The sequence below is a fragment of the Rhinoderma darwinii genome, chromosome 3 (assembly GCF_050947455.1).
Source record: "Rhinoderma darwinii isolate aRhiDar2 chromosome 3, aRhiDar2.hap1, whole genome shotgun sequence".
NCBI lineage: Eukaryota > Metazoa > Chordata > Amphibia > Anura > Rhinodermatidae > Rhinoderma > Rhinoderma darwinii.
The window spans coordinates 117,548,054-117,567,783 of NC_134689.1; the positions used below are offsets into that span (position 1 = coordinate 117,548,054).

At 39.6% G+C, this 19,730-nt stretch overlaps 1 protein-coding gene across 3 annotated transcripts in view; it reads left to right on the top strand.

Annotated features, from left to right (window-relative positions):
- HTR4 (5-hydroxytryptamine receptor 4) overlaps positions 1-19,730 on the top strand; it is a 497,831-nt gene that overhangs the window by 96,239 nt on the left and 381,862 nt on the right. The gene's annotated exons all lie outside the window — the stretch shown is intronic.

Here is a 19,730-nt window from a genome sequence, read left to right on the forward strand (position 1 = left end):
AAGCTGCACCACCGTAGCGGAGTAGACACTTGCCAAACAGTCTATACAAAGTCCTAGTATAAGAGTACCTGTGATAGTCCAGACAGTAGCAGAGGCTTAGGCACAGATAAAACTTGAAGGTAGATGAAGCCACACGTGGCGGATGATATCAGGCATGGCGGATGACACCAAACATGGTGTGTGACAGGTGGCACAACAAGACTCCACTCTAAGGCTCAGGAACAAATACGGCACAGGATACACGTAGCAAGGCCTGGGAACAACGGGAACAGGATAACTCTAAGGGACCATTTGCTAAGACTAACATGGGAATACACAACAACACTCAGACAAGGAGTGAAAGAGCAGAGCCCTTTTTTTTTAGACCGGGGTGATCATGGGCTAATTGGTAATATTTTACATGTGCGCGCACTGGCCCTTTAAGACCGGGCATGAGCGTGTGCGCGCACCCTACGGGACACAACAGAGCGGCCGTTGGGGGGGGGGTGAGTAGGAACGATGGTCCGCGGCCGTGGACATTACAATAGGTATATAATAATTCATCCCCCTATATGAACTCTCACTTTAATCTATAATCGCAAATCCCTAAACCTAATCCAATGCATTAACTAATACTGAGTCTTTATTTTTAATTTTTATGTGGAACTGGTAGAAAAGGGTACTTTACAGTTAGAGTAGTCAAACTATGGAATGCCTTACCCTAAGAGGTAGTGATGGCAGATACTATGTCAGCATTTAAAAATAAGGGTAGATGCCTATTTTATTTACGAATGGCATTGAGGGTTATAACTAATCAAGCAATGAATGACAGGTAATTTATTGAGAAAGGTTGAACTTGATAGACATGTGTCTTTTTTCAACTTATGTAACTGGTTGCAAACCATTGATTAAAGGGAATGTGTTGCTAGAATTTTTTATTTTTTTCAGTTAAACAGTTAGTATTTAAGTGATTAAACATTGTTTTAATTTTTCCACAAGTCAGGAAGTATTATAAATTAGATTCTAATTTATAAAATTTCCATGTGCTGGTCACTACAGGGAGCAATTCCAAAAATTGCAGCATTGCAATGTGATAAAGCAACCTCATTGCTTTATGCTGCAAATTTGGTGTAGACACACATGATCTAGTGTGCTCACACAATCCCCCCTCCCTTATCCTGGCTAGTGCCAGGAGAAGGAGGTGGTTGAATCTTCTAATCCTCCTACACTGTGCATTCGCTCAGAAAATGGCGGCACACAGTGTAGGAGGGTTAGATACAGTGGTAATCAGACAGTATAACACGAACATAATACACACATCACATACACAAACATAACTTACCTGCTCCTGCCGCCGCTGCTGCCTCCAATTCTACTCCTCGCGTCCTCGCTGCTTGGAACATATGTCCGGAAACCGCGACCAGAAATAGTCATCTTACTCTCCTGCCACGGCTTCCGGTCCACGTGAAAATGGCACCGGATGTCGCTCTGCCGAAGACCTTCCTTTTGGACTGTGTGGGAGCGGCGCATGCGCCGTTCCCACACAGACGGCGTACATTATAGTGAATGGAATGGCTCCCGTTCGCATTCTCTATGGGGATGTATGTGCCGTATTCCATCTCTGTATGTGTCGTTAATCGACACATACAGAGATGAAAAAAAAAATGGCAGCCCTCATAGTGAAGTAAAAGTAAGAAAAAAGAAAAAAGTACAACACAAACACAAATAAATAAAATGTATTTTAATAACATACTAAAAGCAAATTTATATAAAAAAAAATTTTTTCGCGACACCTTCCCTTTAAGTCCAGTCTCTAGCTGGACTCATTAAATGCTCATTTTAATATTAGACGGGGAATTTTCAAAAATAAGTATACCTCCATTTTGAAATGGATTTTCAAAAGTAAAAACACCAGTGTTATTAGGTCTATTAATTAATTTATGTATTTTGTTTTCTGAAATCGGGTGACTGATCCTCTATAAGCTGGAAATAAAAAAAGGTAACAATTCCTAAATTTATGGGTGGTGATAACGTGAACAAAAGTTCATATTACCCTTTCCAATGCCATCATTTGAAGCCATACAAGTACAGGAGGAGGATCATAGATCCTCCTCCTCCCTGCACACTGCCAGCATGTCCCCCGCTTGCCTCTCTACTGATCTTCACATGGGCTGATGCGAAACCTACAAGTATATGCAGTTTTCACATTAACCTGCTCTAGCTCGAGTTCATTGCAGCTTAAGATTTTGGCCGTAATACAAGACCAAGATTGTGGCTTTAGCCACGATCGAGCTAGAGCCCTAAGTAGCAAAGAGGTATTAGATATGTCCTTGGCTACTGTACTGCCTCCCTGCAAGCATTAATAAGATACATCTTTGGCAGTGAAAGAGTTAAATTTCCCTACGCTCCAGCGCCGATTATCAGGTGGTCATGTAGGTCTTTGTTTACTTTGCTGCAGCCAATCACTGGTCTTAGCAGTTAGGTGCCGTACAGGCTAGCATTGCTGCCGAGGCCAGTGATTAACTGCAGCAGTCGCGTGGATGTACAGCAAGTCATTGCTGCAGCAAAGTAAACAAAACCACTGGAGACCATCGGACTGTTGGTGCAAGAGCAGTGGGGGATTTGATAGGTAAATAATGGTACTTTTTTTTATTTGATCATATTTCCTGCTGTTTGCCTCCTTTTTTAAAACTCCTGCAAAGATAATTAAAGGGGCTTTTACACTGGGCGATTATCGTGCAGATGAGCATTCATAGAACGCTCATTCCCTATAATTGCCCTGTGTAAAAAGGGCAGCGATCAGCAGATAAATGAGCAAACGCTCGATCATCTGCTGGTCGTATATCGCTGTCGGAAGCACATCTCCCTGTGTAAATAAGGAGATACGCTGCCGACATGATGACCATGTATGGGGACGAGCGATCAGAGTAACGACCGCTCGCCCCCATCCATAGCTCGATGGGACAGGAGCAAATGAGTGCCGATCAACGATGTCTCGTTGATTGGCGCTCGCTGCACCTGCTGAATATCGGCAGGTGTAAAATGCCCTTTAGAAGCAATTTATGATAATCTGCCAACTGATCAAATTATCTTCTTTCTGTTTTATCTGCTTGGAAAACATTAAATACATAAGGATATAATTGTTTATTGGAATAGTTATACTGTTATGTATCCAATCAAGTTTATGTTGTTGCTGCTGCTAGATTGTTTTTGTTTGATCTTATTTATATTTTCACTTGAATTCTAGCTGTATTTTTAATTGTTTATTTATTTATTTATTATGACTAGCATTTGAATAATGATTCATGACTTGTGGCCAGAATAGTACCAGGCTTAAAAAGTAGCTACCCTTGGGAGGCTCTGCTGAGAACCCCACCCACTGGGGCTCACTGACTGGTCTCCTGTATCTTTCCAGCTACCAAACAGGTGATGGGAAAGAATTGGAGGCAACCTTTCTTAAATAAGTTGAAGGTTAAGGCCTTATTTACACGAGCGTGTGTGTTTTGATCACGCAAAATACGCAGTGTTTTGCGTGCGCAAAAGGCACTTAACAGCTCTGTGTGTCAGCCCCGTATGATGTGTGGCTGCGTGATTTTCGCGCAGCCGCCATCATTATGACACTCCGTTTGGATGTTTGTAAACAGAAAAGCACGTGGAGCTTTTCTGTTTACATTCATAGTTTGACAGGTGTTGTGCGAATCACGCTCGTCCCACGAAAGTGCTTCCGTGTGGCATGCATGATTTTCACTCACCCATTGACTTCAATGGGTGCGTGATGCGCGAACAATGCACAAATATAGGACATGTCGTGAGCTTTACGCAACGGACTCACGTTGCGCAAAAATCACGGACTGTTTGCACTGCCCCATAGACTAACATAGGTTCGTACGACACGCGTGAAAATCACGCGCGTTGCACGGACGGAATACACGTTCATCTAAACAAGCCCTAAGACACACATTTCCTCGTGCAAAATTAAGAACGTTTCCTCAATACTGGTGGACATGGACAACAACTTTAATCAAATATGATGATCTGGTTACAATACACCTTTTTCCTGGCACCTTGAGTAGATTTTCTTCTCTCCTCTTAACTAACGTTTTTCGTCTTTCCTTTTTTCCTTCTCTCTGTGGAGAACTCTCTACAACGTTTCTATCCTTCTGATCTAGATACATTTCCCTATCTACTAGTCACTGTCCTGCAAACTTGCACTTATGGAATCTTTGGATGCAGTTTATATACCCTGCCTAGAGACCTCATTGACCACTACCTGAAAATTTCATTACCACATCTTTTGTTTGGACTATATGCACATCAACAACATACATGAATCTTTCCATGAGATTAATACAATAATTAAGCTTTTTGGCCACAAATTATAGCTATATATCCATTAGTTAAATAAAACTGATCTCGCTTAGTTATTTCAGGGAGACCAGGAAGTGTTGATAGATAGGGAGGGGCTGGTGAGTATTCATCTGTCATGGTGCACATTGGCACAAATGACAAAGTTAGAGGTAGATGGAATGTCCTTAAAAATGATTTCAGGGTAAACAAGTGGCTCAAGAACTAGGGTAGGAAAGGGGGTTTGGGTTAGTGGAGTACTGGACCAACTTCTCTATTGTGTAGAGGCTCTTTGGTAGGGATGGGCTGCACATAAAAGGGGAGCTGTGTTTGAAAAGAAGATTGTTAGGAGGGTGGAGTAGTGTCTTCTAATAAATGACATATAAATATAACTAGTCTGTGTGAAACAAAACCAAGAAAACCTATTGAGGAACTACACAACCTTTTGGCATAAAGATAAAAAACGAACTTTATTAGAAAACTTAATAAAAAAATAAAACAAAGTACAGAAAAGTAAAAGGGAGTGTATAACCTTCACAAAAAAGGAGAGAGCACAGTGGGTAAAAATGGGTATAGAGACTGTTTCAAGGTCCTTCATATAGGGCGTATAAGAAAATAATTTGGAAATGCATCCCAACAGGGGTAAGTAAATACAGACAATTAACCAAATATCATGATATACAGGTACAAATACACAGTGGAATAAATAAATACATATGGCTAACCCTGAATGGGAAATACATAAATAGTGAGATGGAGAAATAAAAGCACCGAGGAAGGACCAGAGCCACGTAAACCACCGCGCACCAAAATGATGACGATTGGAGGGAGGGGAGTAAAGAATGAAAAAGCAAAAAATGGCGCAGTCCTGAAAGTGTTAAACTAGGGATCAGTAGGGAGGGCATCTACACATGTAGAGGGCAAGATAGTGTAGATGGAGAACTGGGACATAGTAATGATTCTGGGGTGGAACAGAGGGAGAGGTTAAAACCTTTATTAAGGATGAGCCAAAATTAAAAAATTACCAAAAATCTCTAAATTGTTTGCTAACCAATGCTAGAATCCTGACAAATAAAATTGATTAACTAGAATGAATATTGTTAAAGGAAAAGTATGACATAGTGGGAATTGCTGAGACATGGCTGGATGACACCTATGACTGGGCATTTAACTTACAGGGTTACAGTCTGTTCAGAAAGGATCGTAAAAAAACAGGGAGGGGGGGGGGGGTTTGCCTTTATGTAAAGTCCTGTTTAAAACCCACACTATGGGATGATATATGTGAGAAAAATTATCATGTGGAGTCTCTATGGCACACGTGTCAAACCTGTGGCCCTCCAGCTCTGGCAAAACTACAAATCCCAGCTTGCCTTACAAGCATGCAGCAACCAGGGAATGCTTGAAATTTGTAGTTTTGCAACAGTTGGAGGGCCACAGGTTTGACACCACTGCTCTATGGGTATAAATACATGGAGGGAAAACAATAAAAAAAATACTGATAGGGTTTTTCTGTAAGCCACCAAATATAACACAATCCAAGAAAAAATCTTCTGGTAAGACAAATAGAAGAGACATTAAATCATGATGAGATTGTAATTACGGCTGACCTCAACTACTTAGATATAAATTGGAAAACTGAAATCTGTGGATTTTACAAACGAAACCAGTTTCTGTCAATAACTAAAGATCATTACCAACTGGTGCAGGACCCAACTACAGGGAAGGCCCTTTTGGACTTAATATTAACCTATAGACATGATGGAAGAACAAAGGTACAGATTGGAGGGCACCTAGGAAATGGTGACCATAATATAATTAACTTGTCTTTTAACCCCTTAGTGACCAGCCCATTTTAGGCCCTAATGACAAAGCTATTTTATTCGTTTTTCTATAGTCGCATTCAAAGAGCTATAGCTTTTTTATTTTTTCGTCTACATAGCTGTATGAGGACTTGTTTTTTGCGGGATTAGTTGTGCTTTTTAATGGCACCATTTTTGGGTACATATAATTTTTATATTAACTTTTATTAACCTTTTTGGGGGGATTATAAAAAAAACCTGAAATTCCGCCATTGTTCTATGCGTTTTTAAATTGACGCCGTTCACTATGCGATGGAAATAACATGTTACCTTTATTCTATGGGTCGGTACGATTACGGCGATACCACATATGTGGAGGTTTTTTTATGTTTTACGACTTTTGCACAATAAAAACACTTTTGAACTAAAATTATTTGCTTTTGCATCGTCGCTTTCCAAGAGCCGTAATTTTTTTATTTTTCCATCAATGTAGTGATTTTTTGGGCTTGTTTTCTGCGGGACAAGACGTAGTTTTGAATGGTACTGTTTTGGGGTGCATGGGACTTATTGATTCATTTTTATTATGACTTTTTTGGGGGGCAATGGAAAAAAATTGCAATTTCGCCATGGTTTTTTGCGTTTTTTTTTTACAGTGTTTACTTTGCGGTTTAAATTACCTATTAACTTTATTAATGGAGTCATTACGGTCGCGGCGATACCACATATGTGTACTTTTTTTTTTTTTTTTACACTTTTACTAAATAAAACCACTTTTTATGGAAAAAAATGGTTTTATTTATTTTTTTACTGTACTTTTTATTAATAATATTTATTTCACTTTGATGACTTATTTTATTAGTCCCACTAGGGGACTTTACTGTGCGATATTCCGATCGCTGCTATAATGCTCTGGTATACTTCGTAGACCAGAGCATTATTGCCTGTCAGTGTAAATCTGACAGGCAATCTGTTAGGACGTGCCTCCGGCGCGTCCTAACAGGAATATGTCCAGGGCAGACCTGGGGGCTTTTATCAAGCCCCCGGCTGCCATGACACCCCATCGGAGACCCGCGATTTCATTCGCGGGCCGCCGATGGGTGACAGAGGGAGCGCACTCCCTCTGTAAACAAAGTTAAATGCCGCGGTCGCTATTGACGGCGGCATTTAACGGGTTAAACGGCCGCGATCGAAGTAAACTTCGATCGCGGGCGTTGGAGAAGGAGCTCAGCAGACTGCAGAGCCCCGGCTCCTGCCTGCACGGGAGACCCGTGCAGGACTTAGACTAGGCTGACGTGAAAAGGCGTCAGCCTAGCCTAAAGCCCATTAGTGAATCACGTGAAAAGGCGTATTGGTGGTCACTAAGGGGTTAATAGGATGTGTTGTCAAGGAGCTACAAAAACATTGAGCTTTAGGAAGGCAAAGTTTGATCAGCTTAGATGCCCTTAACCTCGTTGACTGGGACAATGTCCTCAGCAACAGGAGTAAAGATACTAAATGGCGTTATCTATAGAGAGCTCTGTGGCACTATATAAAAATGGGCTGCCCAATCTTGACATTCGTGTGTCTGCCAAACGCTGCGAACTGATCCGCCGGACTGCATTTAGTGACACTTAAACTGGAAAACTGGATTGTTGAATCAAGCACATGGAGAAATCTCGCAAATTTCCGTTAAGTTTAAAACTAGCGGTATTATTTTACTAATGTAGTATTGTTATAGTAATGTGGTATTATTATAGTAATGTAGTAGTATTATAGTAATGCAGTATTATAGTAATGTAGTATTATAGTAATGTAGTATTATTATAGTAATGTAGTATTATAGTACTGTAGTATTGTTATAGTAATGTAGTATTATTATAGTAATGAAGTATTAGGCCTCCTGCACACTTCAGACTTTTTCTTCAGGGTGCTAGCCGGTTTTCTGACGGCTAGCACCCTGACCCATTCATTTCAATGGGGCCATGCACACTTCAGTTTTTTTGACGGTCCCGTTGCTCCGTTCCGACAAAAGTAGAGCATGTCCTACTTTGGTCCGAGAATCCGTGACTGTGAGGCTCATGCAAGTCAATGGGGCCGTCAAAAAAACTGAAGGCACACGGAAGGCATCCGTGTGCCGTCCGTGTGTGACGGAGCCGTTGCCTAGCAACGGCCGGGCGGGCAGAAGTACATTACAGGTATATTACACTAATCGGCAGCCACTTATCTCTATCCAGCACTGATAGAGAGAAGAGGCTGCTGATAAAAATAAAGTAAAAAGCAGTTCATACCCCGGTTGTTGTCTTGGTGATGAGCCCCTCTTCTTCCTCCAGTCCGACCTTTCTGTATGACGCGGCAGTCCATGTGGCCGCTGCAGCCTGTGATTGGCTGCAGAGGCGGTCACGTGGGATGAAGTGTCATCCCTGGAGGCCGGCCTTCTGACGTCATCCAGACTTGCATGACCGCCACTACAGCCTGTGATTGGCTGCAGCGGTGACATGGGATGAAACGTCATCCTAGGAGGCCGGACAGGAGGAAAATGCAGGGAGTTCTGGGTAAGTATGAACTGATTTTTTTATTTAATTAAAATTGTATTTTCCGAGCGCCGAGAATGGTAATTCTTCAGCGCTAGTCACTGTCCAGGGTGCTGAAAGAGTTACTGCCGATCAGTGAAGCCCATTAACTCTTTCAGCACCCTGTACAGAGACTAGCGCTGAACAACCCTGCTCTTTCAGCACCCTGGACAGTACCATACTCGGAGACGGAAACACGGAGTGCACACGGATATCACACTGCCGCTAAAACGGGCACACGGATCCGTCAAAAACGGCCGTGAAAACGGTGATGGAAATGTGCACGAGGCCTAATAGTAATGTAGTATTATTATAGTAATGTAGTATTATAGTAATGTATTAGTAATATGGAAATGTAGTATTGTTATAGTAATGTAATGTAGTATTATTATAGTAATGTAGTATTGTTATAGTAATGTAGTATTGTTATTATAGTAATGTTGTATTATTATAGTAATGTAGTATTGTTATAGTAGTTAAAATAACTAATTGATTAACAATAATTTTTTATTGCATCAAATTTGAAAGTAATGCAGCCCGTCAACTTCACATTTTTTCTATATGTGGCCCACTTACCCGTCCGAGTTTGAGACCCCTTAGATGAAACAGACTCTTGTGATTAGGGTACTATTCTCAAAGTTGATGTCCCAGTAGCTAAGGTGGGCAAACTTACCTACTTTCTTTTTGAGGATGCTTTTCAGCTGAAGGATCAATAGGACCATATAGCTGAAAGTTTACTAAAAAAAAAAATAATCTTGAAGGCTGCACCAACTTTATTGAAAATAGGCATTTATGCGACTCGTGTAACCAGAACTCTTCAATGCCTGGTTAGTGCAGCTCGAACTACACCTTCAGAGCAAAACCCCTAGGTATCAGATCATAGAATCTTTGCCCCTTTTAAAAAATGTGACTACTTATCTTACAGATGCTACAATGAAATCTGTCAGTTTATCTGCTTGTACTGCGGCCCTGTCTAATTTTATCAGGAGCGTTTTGTGGCTAAAATCCTGATTTGGTGATATGTCTTTGAAAAAAATTATTTCATGGTCCGTTTATGTTCAATCCTGATTCAGATAAGATCCTGGAGAAGGGCTCTGACTGTACAAAAAAAAAAAAAAAAAAAAGCTTTCCGGTAGAAAGACTGTAGAGAATTTTTTTTTTCATTCATGGCTCAAAGATTTTCGGTAGAATGAAAAGAGGAGCAAAGGCTAAACCGGTAGTGGGAGCTGGTATCTCCAAATTCTCGGATAACCAACATTGTCAGAGAAGGATACCGAATAGGGTTTGAGTCCTACCTAGCTCAACGATTTGTTCTTACAGATCGCTCCTCTACACATCGACAGCTGTTAGAAGGAGTTCAAGGCCTAACTCGTCTTTGTGCAGTACAGTCTGTTACTCTAAACGATCAAGGAAATTACACTATTCCAGATTGTAGCTTTGTGTAGAAATAAGCATGTAACAATTATGTTTTTCGCTTTGCAAAAGATATTTATTTTTATCAAAAAATCTGTGTCATATTGATCAATCACATACAGAGCATAAATATGAATATCACCCAGCGTGTTCTAGTCCATAATGTGTCCGGTTGAACTCTTTCCGATGGTTTTATGGTTCGTGTGCAAAGACTTCACGTAGGGGAAAGATTGGCGTCTTACTACGCATGGTGAGACGTTTCGGGGGTCTGCCCCCTTTCTCAAGCAAGAACTCTCTGCAAACTAACCATGAAACCATGGGGAAGAGTTCATCCGAATACATTATGGTCTATAACACGCTAGGTGATATTCATATTTATTTTCTGTATGTGATCAATATGACACAGATTTTTTCATAAAAAGAAATCTCTTTTGCAAAGTAAAAAATATAATTCTTATGTGCTTATTTCTACACAAAGTCATATTTTTACTATGGGACATTGGAAGCGTCTCATCTAGCACGTGCTTTACCCACATATTTTCTCAATTAAGGGTCAAAACTTATATTGCTACTATTCCAGATTGTTCCTAGTGGGAAATCCAAATGGAAGAAACAGGACCATCATAAATGTAAGACCCCTTTAATAAGTTTGATGCCTACAGGAAATTAAAAATGGAAACCATCATGTTCGTGCTGAAACTGATAAAAAAAAAGGAGCAGTGATGGGTACGGTGGATTTAAATGATGCTTACTACCATCTTCCTATTCACTAGTCCTCCCAACAGTTTCATTGATTCGCAGATCAAACTAGCACCGGAATTCAGCATCTTTAATTTATCTGCTTTCCCTTTGGGATCTCATCTAACCCTCACATATTCACTAAGATAATGGCAGAGCTGGTTTCCATCCAAGTTGACATCCTGATTGTGGCCAAATCAGAAACTCAACTTATCAGCTGACCTATAATCCACCATGCAACTTCTACAGATCCCCTAGGTTGGATCATCAACTGGGAAAAATCAGATCTAGCCTTTCTGCATTCCTATGAGACTCACATTGAGCGTCTCATAGGAATGTATAGTGAAAGACTTCCGGTCCAGACAGCAGACGCTGTAGGAAGCGGCCGGATACAGTGAGGTCACGTGATGTAATTGTGGCAGGGATATTTCTGCAACAAAATGGCCGGTAAGAGAATAGCCTGCCCTAAATTTTACCGGGTATACTTTACAAACGAGGGCCACAATAATAAAATTTGATGGAGTGTCGCTTTAAACTATTTTGCATTAGTGGAAAATGTGCCAAATATATTAAAAGGTGCACACCTCTTAATATATTTGGCACATCTTTGGCTGTGCGACAGAAATGCTATGAGCAGGTGTAAACTCTGGTGTGCTGTAATAGAGGCATCCATTTCTTAAATGCCTTCTCCAATGCATGAAAATAGGAATCTATATACCCAATATGTGGGTTTATTTTTACTGAATTGTTCAACTTGTATCACCGTCCAGGAATACGCTTTCCTGGTAGGATGTTATTGCCTTTTATTCTATATAAGAAATTGTCAAACTTTGCAATCAAGCTCAAATTTCAAAGTGTATTTTAGTGAGATCAAGAATGTACGCACCAGATGCCAGTTCAGTAAAGGAACAAGACTGTAGCTCAAAGTCTAAAGCAATAAAGGCCAAGCAGTAAATTGCAATCTACGGGTAGATCTCAAAGTTATACCACCACTGAAGGGGGTTTCCTGTTGGTTTATAATAAAGAGAAAAAATGGCTATCTAACTGGTTTTCTGTTTCAACCATACCAAGGCTTGTGAGGTTTAACCAGCACTTTGAAAGATGGCACAGTATGTATCTCACAGAATCCCTTACAGCAAAGATAAACTTTAGTACAGAGCAGGGTAGAGGGAGAAGCAGCATGGCTGTACACGAAGAAGGCTTAAAGGGAGTCTGTCACCAGAATGTCCGAGTTAAACTAGTAACAGGGTATTGTGGAGGAGACTAACCTGTTTGTAGCGTTTATTTTCATTTTCTGCTTACTGCCTCCTTTGTCGAGAAATATGTTTTATTAAGTTTATGCTAATGAGCATTTAGGTGCAATGAGGGCGTTACCATTGCACCTAAATGCTCTTACATCACTCCCCAGTTCAACCCCCCTCCCTTCTTACATTGATTGACAGGGGCCAGGCAATGTAATCGGTGCCCCGTACTATCTGCGCGCGCGGGTGGCTACGGATGTGCATGCGTAGTCCTCCGTAATTGCGGAAACATTGCTATGCAAAGTCAGGGGATTCCCCAAGCAAATGCCGCCTGAGCGATCATGTGAACTTTTCAAGGGGTTGGGACATGTTGCTGACATCGTTTGCAGCCTCCCTTTTTTTGCGGATCCGTAAATACAGCTGCACTATGGACCCTATTTGCAGACCGTGTGCCAGATATGCAGATGACTACGGATCCGTATTTGCGGACAGTAAAAAGCATTACGGTCGTTTGCATGAGGCCCAACAGAGAATCTTTTCTAACTGAAATCTAGTAGACAATTTTAGGTGTGTGTGTACTTCTTTTGTATTAAGCCGATCCATGCAGATTGCAAAATCTTTGTTGTTTAACATGCTTCACAGTGGTTTCCAAGCTTATAGCCCTTATAACTTGGCTGTGTAGCTGGTCATCTGGCACTAAGCAATCCAAATATAGAAGATAAACACTATAACGTCATTGCAAATCCATTTAATACATAGATCCTCTTATTTGCTTGCTTATCAATCATTACAACCATTATGGTATTTTTAGCATAATTGTTCTGTAGTGTATTGTTTCCTTGTGGTCTTTAATAAGTAAATGAGTTATTTTAATGCTTCCTTTTGGATTGTGTCCCAGCAAGTTAGTGGTGAATGAGGATTGGAAGGATGGAGAAAAAGCTATACACAAAGAGATTTAAGTATATTACAGTGATAATGTGATAAATTATATAGCAGCACACATGATATATATGTTGATGCCATGCCTCTGGGTCAATTTATAAAACAACTTTCTTTTTTATTTTCAATATAATTGATGCGTGAAACATGGACAGCACACGGATGTCCGAGGTTTTCACGCACCCATTGATTTCAATGGGCGACTAGGTGCGTGAAAACGCACCAATATAGGACATGGAGTGTTTTTCACACAACAGATACTCGCTGTGTGAAAACTCACGCATGTCTGAATAGCCCCATTGAAGTCAAAGGGTTCGTGTGCTGAGCGTTGTTTCAACGCACAGCACATGGATGAGAATCACACTCATCTGAATGAGCCCTTAATGACCAGACACATTTTTTTTGTTTTTGCTTTTCAGCAGCCATAACGTTTTTATTTTTTTATTGACGTGGCTATATGAGGCCTTGTTTTTACGATAAATTAGTGTGTAAGTTATGTAATTTATTTTTGCGGTGTGAATATAGAAAAAAAAGATTTTCAGCATTTTGTTTTATATATACCGTTTCACTCTAAATAACCAGTTAAATTAATTCTTCGGGGTTATTACGGTCATGTAGATAATTCATGTGTAGGTTTATTGTTTCTATGTAATGTATGGGAAATAATATATATTTTATATTGAACAATCCCTTTTTATGTGGACATTCCTTTATTTATTTTTTTATTACATTTTTTTTTTAATCCCATGAAGGGATAACTTTTTAGTGACTTTATTTTCTGCTTACAATATATGCACATTCCTGCATTATACTGTGACACTATGACACAGGCTGCTGTTAGGTTAACACATAGTGTGCCCTAACAGCAAGCTTACAAAATAGACAGCCCTAGGGTCCTTTCTAAGTCCCGAGGGCTGACTACATAAAGGTTCACCCAGTCTACGACAGCGTCACTAAAATTACAGTGACGCAATCGTAGAGCGGAATCCCGTTTAATCATGCTGCAGCGATCAAAGTGTTCAATAGCTTGGGTTGGAGATTCCCCCAATCCCAGATGTATTCAGCAGGCTTCTCTAAGTGCAGGAAATATTAGTAAGATCTCCTGAATTAACGCTCACTGAAGCGCTCATAAGCCTTTTCTACAGAGATGCCAAAAGAAGTCGCTGTAGATTCCGAACCTGCACCGCCAGCCGTAAAAAGTCAATGGGCGATAGCGAAAGGATTACCTTTTATAATGGTTTTTTCTGTAACAGTCACCAATCAAAATGAAAAGAATATATCTCTTCTGCTGGTAACATTGCATTGCTAGGTTGTAGCAGTCCTCCATTGAAAGCACTAAAGATTCTTTTTGCTGCTGGAAACCTCATTGCCACTAATTTTGTACATATGTAGGAATAATGGATATGGGTATATGTCTACGTAAAAAATATCAAAGTGTTTCTAAATGCATTGATCATGTCATGTTTCTTATTGCACATGAATTTATAGGATGCCCCAGGATAGCATCCTTGTGACACATGCAGGCCATTTGCCTTCTTACCGGTTTGTCCCAGCTTATTACCTTGGAGAGCAGGCAGCTACATTTTTCCTGTTTCAGAGCTTCCAGAGGTTCTGATTTTACTGACTGCTGTGATCATTTATCTGCATTATGGGTGGGTGAGAGAAAAGTGTTGTTCACTGCTTTAACTGCTAAATAACTGGTATGCGGTGACCATGAAGGTGCCAAAGTGAATCAAACGCTTACACCATCTTGTGTTAGTATACACAGCTTAATATTTGGAAATGCATAATAAGAAAATAATGGGTAGCCACCAATAATCTTTATTTTCCAGGTTGCATTAGGTGCACTTTGGGATTCTCCTTGATAAATGAATCCCAGGTCAGTAGTTTGGTTTCTCTTGATAGTTGACATAATTGTGGAATTACTGGTATTTTTAGTAATTTGGTGAAATTTTAGTAGAACCCACATAATGTTGCAAATTATAGTATTTTACCCAGAATAGGACACATTACAATGAACAACATTTTTGTACATTCAACATCATATAGACAAGATTTTAGTAAACACACACACACACACACACACACACACACACACACACACACACACACACACACACACACACACACACACACACACACACACACTGTCTGTACTTTTACTGTGACTGTGCATCCAGCTTTATCCGCAACGTGTTTCTTTAGCAGTGGCATGCTGCCACAGTTTGGTTCTCGCTGTCGTTTCTGTCAGTTCAACTGAAATGACAGCTCGGCTGGGAACAATTCCTCCATGTCTCTGACACAAAAATCCAGCTTATATTGATTACATCTAAGTTATGACCTTGAATAGATGTGATCAATATTAGGTGGATCCTGTGTTTCAGGGACACACAGGACCCGCTCTCAGCCAAGCGTCAGTTCAGCTGAGTGACTGATTCGACTGAGGAAGAACAATACAGCTTCTATGTGTACAGGATACATAGAAGCTGTATCGTGAAAAACAAATCCTAAAAGTGAATTGGAAAGTTGCTGAAAAACATGAAATACATCCATTAAATTTAAAAAATTGCTTAGAAGGGTTTACATAGCCTTTAATAAGAAGAAAACCCAAAACAGTTTAAAGATGTGCATAGCCTTTAAGTTCCTTGATCTACGAGGAGCCTAGTCAGTTTTGGGTGGGATTTTCCTTGATATATCAATGACCTGTTAGTGTTTCACCATAAAAATCTTGTAGGAAATGTTTTGTACTTCTTGAAAGACCGCAAACATCCAGTGTGCGCTCAATAACAAATGCCAGCTGTTCTTCCCGATGATTAAAATGTGGATTTACTTAAATTATGACAGGTGCATACTACTTCCTTTTACATGTTGATATTTGATATCCATATCTTTTACGGAACTTAGAAGAAAAAATAAGCAAAATTAGACTTATAAATAGGCAAAAGATAGTATACTTGGCTCTTCACATGACTTGTGCTGTACAAATAGAGCTTAAGTGACTAAGTAGGTATACCCTACTTGTTTTCAGTTTTACGTTGGGTACATATCAGCCACTTTAGTGGTACCTTTTACTGTGATATTAAAACTTTGAGATTCCAAATGAAGTTGAGCATACTTTTCATTGATGTCAGTGTGTACATTCTGTAACGGGAAGGGGCGAGATATTTTCCACTACAGTAGAGCTCCCCTTTATAAGACTTCGTTAACATCTGCGTCAGGGCTCCGTTCATAGGGTCCGTTGACTACGGTATGTCTTCCGTCAAACAGTGACAAATGAAAACCATTTGCACCGGATCCGTCACCATTGAAATCAATGGTAATGCAAACGTAAACCTATGGTTTGCGTTTGTTTCAGTCAGGGTTCCGTTCATAGGTTCCCCTGATGGAAATCTCAGATGGAACCCGTGAATGGAGCTCTGACGCAGATGTGAACGAAGCCTAAGTCATCATATTTTACATCTTCTAAGATTTACTGGAAAATTATCAGATCTGGATTCTGTATCCTCTTAAAGGGATCCTGTCATCAACATCTTACCTGTCAAACTCGCCTGACCCCTCAATGGCCGCAGCTGTCCAGAGTTCGTTCCTGTTCTCTTCTTTCCTGAAGTCCTCCTCTGTCAGTAAATATAGTCGTTTAAACTCTTCCCGCCTTTTATGGTAATTAGTTTTCACCCACTTTCACCAGGTATTGCTGGTTTTATAGCTAAAATGCTGGTGACAGGTTCCCTTTAAGTGTAAACTCCAAATATCTTTTCACTTGCAATAAATTTGTGTTACGTATTACTTGCTATTTCACAGATTTAATGTAAGAACAAAGCACAAAAACATAAACTAGCGCTAGCTACAAACAGCAACCTGTCACCAGGTTCAACCTTGGCCAAATTTTGTATGCAGCTCTTTACAAGAGAGAACTCTGGTAACTACACTGTAATGAACTCTGCACCAAAGATTTTCACCCTCTGGCTGTAAACAATAAATTATCTTATTTTGGCTGAAAACATCTGATTTGTAGTTTAGCTTTATTGTTGTTTTTTTAATTTATAGCACAATCATCTTCCACTGAGCGGTACAACGTGATGTAAAGTAGGTGAATTCATAATTGTGAAAAAACATTATATACATATACACTTTATTTGTATATAAATGCAGACATTCTAAACATGTCACAATATGCAGGATCATACAGCAAGGACAATAAAAAGCTATAGAAACCAAACAAATAAGTCTGCTGCGGATTTGCACTGTGGCTTATTTGCAGCGGAATTTCACTGCAAATCCACCATGTCTGAATATGCCATTATGGAACTGATTTTCTGTCATATTTTCTTCAGAAATTTCTGTGAACAAACCCTAAGGAAAAGAACTGCATACATACTACATGTGTGATTCAAGCCAAAGTGAACCTGTCACCCTTTATTTTTTTTCTGTTTAATATTTATTGCTTATGCAGACTTTTTGCATTGGTACTCTTCCAACAGGATTCCGTTGGTATTCTAACTACTAAAAAAAAAAAAAACAGCAAACGGAAACCTGGAGGAGCCATTTTAAGGTCAATTGGGTTACAAACAGATCATGACGGATTCATTGAACTGAACTTGACAAATAATAACATGTCTATCATATCCGCCATGCATCCTGTGATAACAGAAGCTATGATCACACCGTGAAAATAGCCTAATTGTTTTATACTTATAAAAGGGTGCAAGATATGACACAAGTGTACAAAGCATTGTAGTCATAGTAAGCATCCGAGAACGTAGAAGCATCAAAGTGCTACTAAATGTGTAGTGATGAGAGGGCAGTATCATTGCAGGAGTTGATCGCATATGATTGCTTAGTGCAAAGTAGAGAGCATATCAGTTCTACTTGGACAACATATAGACACTAAAATAAGCTTGGAACAGCATGACCTGTTTTGTTGCCATGTAACATTGTAGTAGTGTGCTCAATAGGGGAAATGGGAGTATAATAGGCAACATAACCAAACCAATGACCAAACAAATTAGGGGGAAGAGAAAGAGTTAGATGGTGACAGGCAGCTACTATTTTCGCAATGTGCTGTGGTAGAGGTGATGTACGGATCCCTCTTAGGCGCTATTGGGGTGTGGGGAATCAAGAACAAACCTTACATTTTTATTTATTTATTTAAAATATTTAACTTTTTTATTTGTTTTACAAAGCATGTAAAAAGTATAAGGATAACAATATCTTGATATTGTAAAAAAAGAACAATAAAACACATTCCTGGTATATTAACATGCCCATTATCATTATTCATGACGTAACTTTTGGTAGTTTAAGGGGAACCAATATCCTCGAATAATCAGTAGACTTTAAAGTATAAGGTAACGTCAAAATGTAGTCTTATATTGTAACAAAATAAAAAGAACATTATCCCCACATCGGTTGCGGCAACTCTGTTGTAGGAAACTATAATGTTGCAAACACTAGAAAAGAAAGGGAGAAAGAAAAGGGAAGGTAGGTGATTAAAAAAAAATATATATAAAAAAAGATAATATAATAAAGAGAAGATGGGAAGTTAATGGAGGGAGTTGGAAAGTCCATCCCAGAAGTGAACTTCTAGAAGACGTTAGAGAAAAGCCCTACTATCTAACGGGTAAAAGATAGACATTAGTTCCAGATTAGGGTGGGCGTAAGCCATCCAGGGACGTCAACCTTTCTTCTGTTTTTATTTTAATAGATTACTTCTAGTTTCTACAGTTGTTTTACATTTATCGCTTTCAATATTCATGGATATATTTATGGAGCTTATTACAAATATACAATAGTATATTTCACTTTACTACATTCGGAAGACTAACAAAATTACAGCATTCCAGAAATGGTGCACTTTAAGGATATGTACACACGACCTATTTTCAGCCGTTTTTCAGGCTGTAAACGCCCAGAAAATGGCTAAAAATGTGCGGGCTGAACGCCTCCAAATATCTGCCCATTTATTTCAATAAAAAACAGCATTCCGTTCCCACGGGGCGTTTTTCACGCGGCCGTTTTTAAAAAGAAGTGCATGTCAAATCTTGAGCCATTTTTGGAGCCGTTTTTCATTGACTCAATAGAAAAACAGCTCGAAACATGGTCGTAAAAAACGCTAGTTGCTAGTTGCTCCGTATTTACAGCCTTTTATTGTTAAGCGTGTGAACATAGTCTAAAGCATCCTTAGTAAGGGTGAACACCCCAGTTCCAGACAGTGAGTTATCCATATAAAGTAATATCTTGAACATCCTTCTTAATTCTTACTACAGATCAACCTGATGAAGAAATCTGGAGCCTTACATAGAAGCTGTATCTCAAAAAGTAAATTTTTTATTTTTTATAAAAACTAATTACAAAGTTGAAGAAGAAAAGACCATGAAGAAGAAAACGGCATAGCTCGCTGAACTACGCTGTTTCCTGCAAGTCCCATAGTAGTAATGTCAGTTACAGAAACAGCTTAGCATGTGAGCTACGCTGTTTCCGTAAATGCCATTCAGTTCTATGGGACTTACGGAAACAGCATAGCTCAGCGAGCTATGCCGTTTTCTTCATCATGGTCTGGAATCACACGGGGCCCCGTTCTAGATTTAGGTGCCTAGGTTTATTTTTGCTTCCCTCTGGATCAATAGGGGGAAACAAAGTTATAAAATGTACCTTCTCCTTAGGATGTGTTCACATCTGCGTCAGAGCATCCGTCGCACGTTTTGTCATACATCATGGTCAAAAAAGCATGT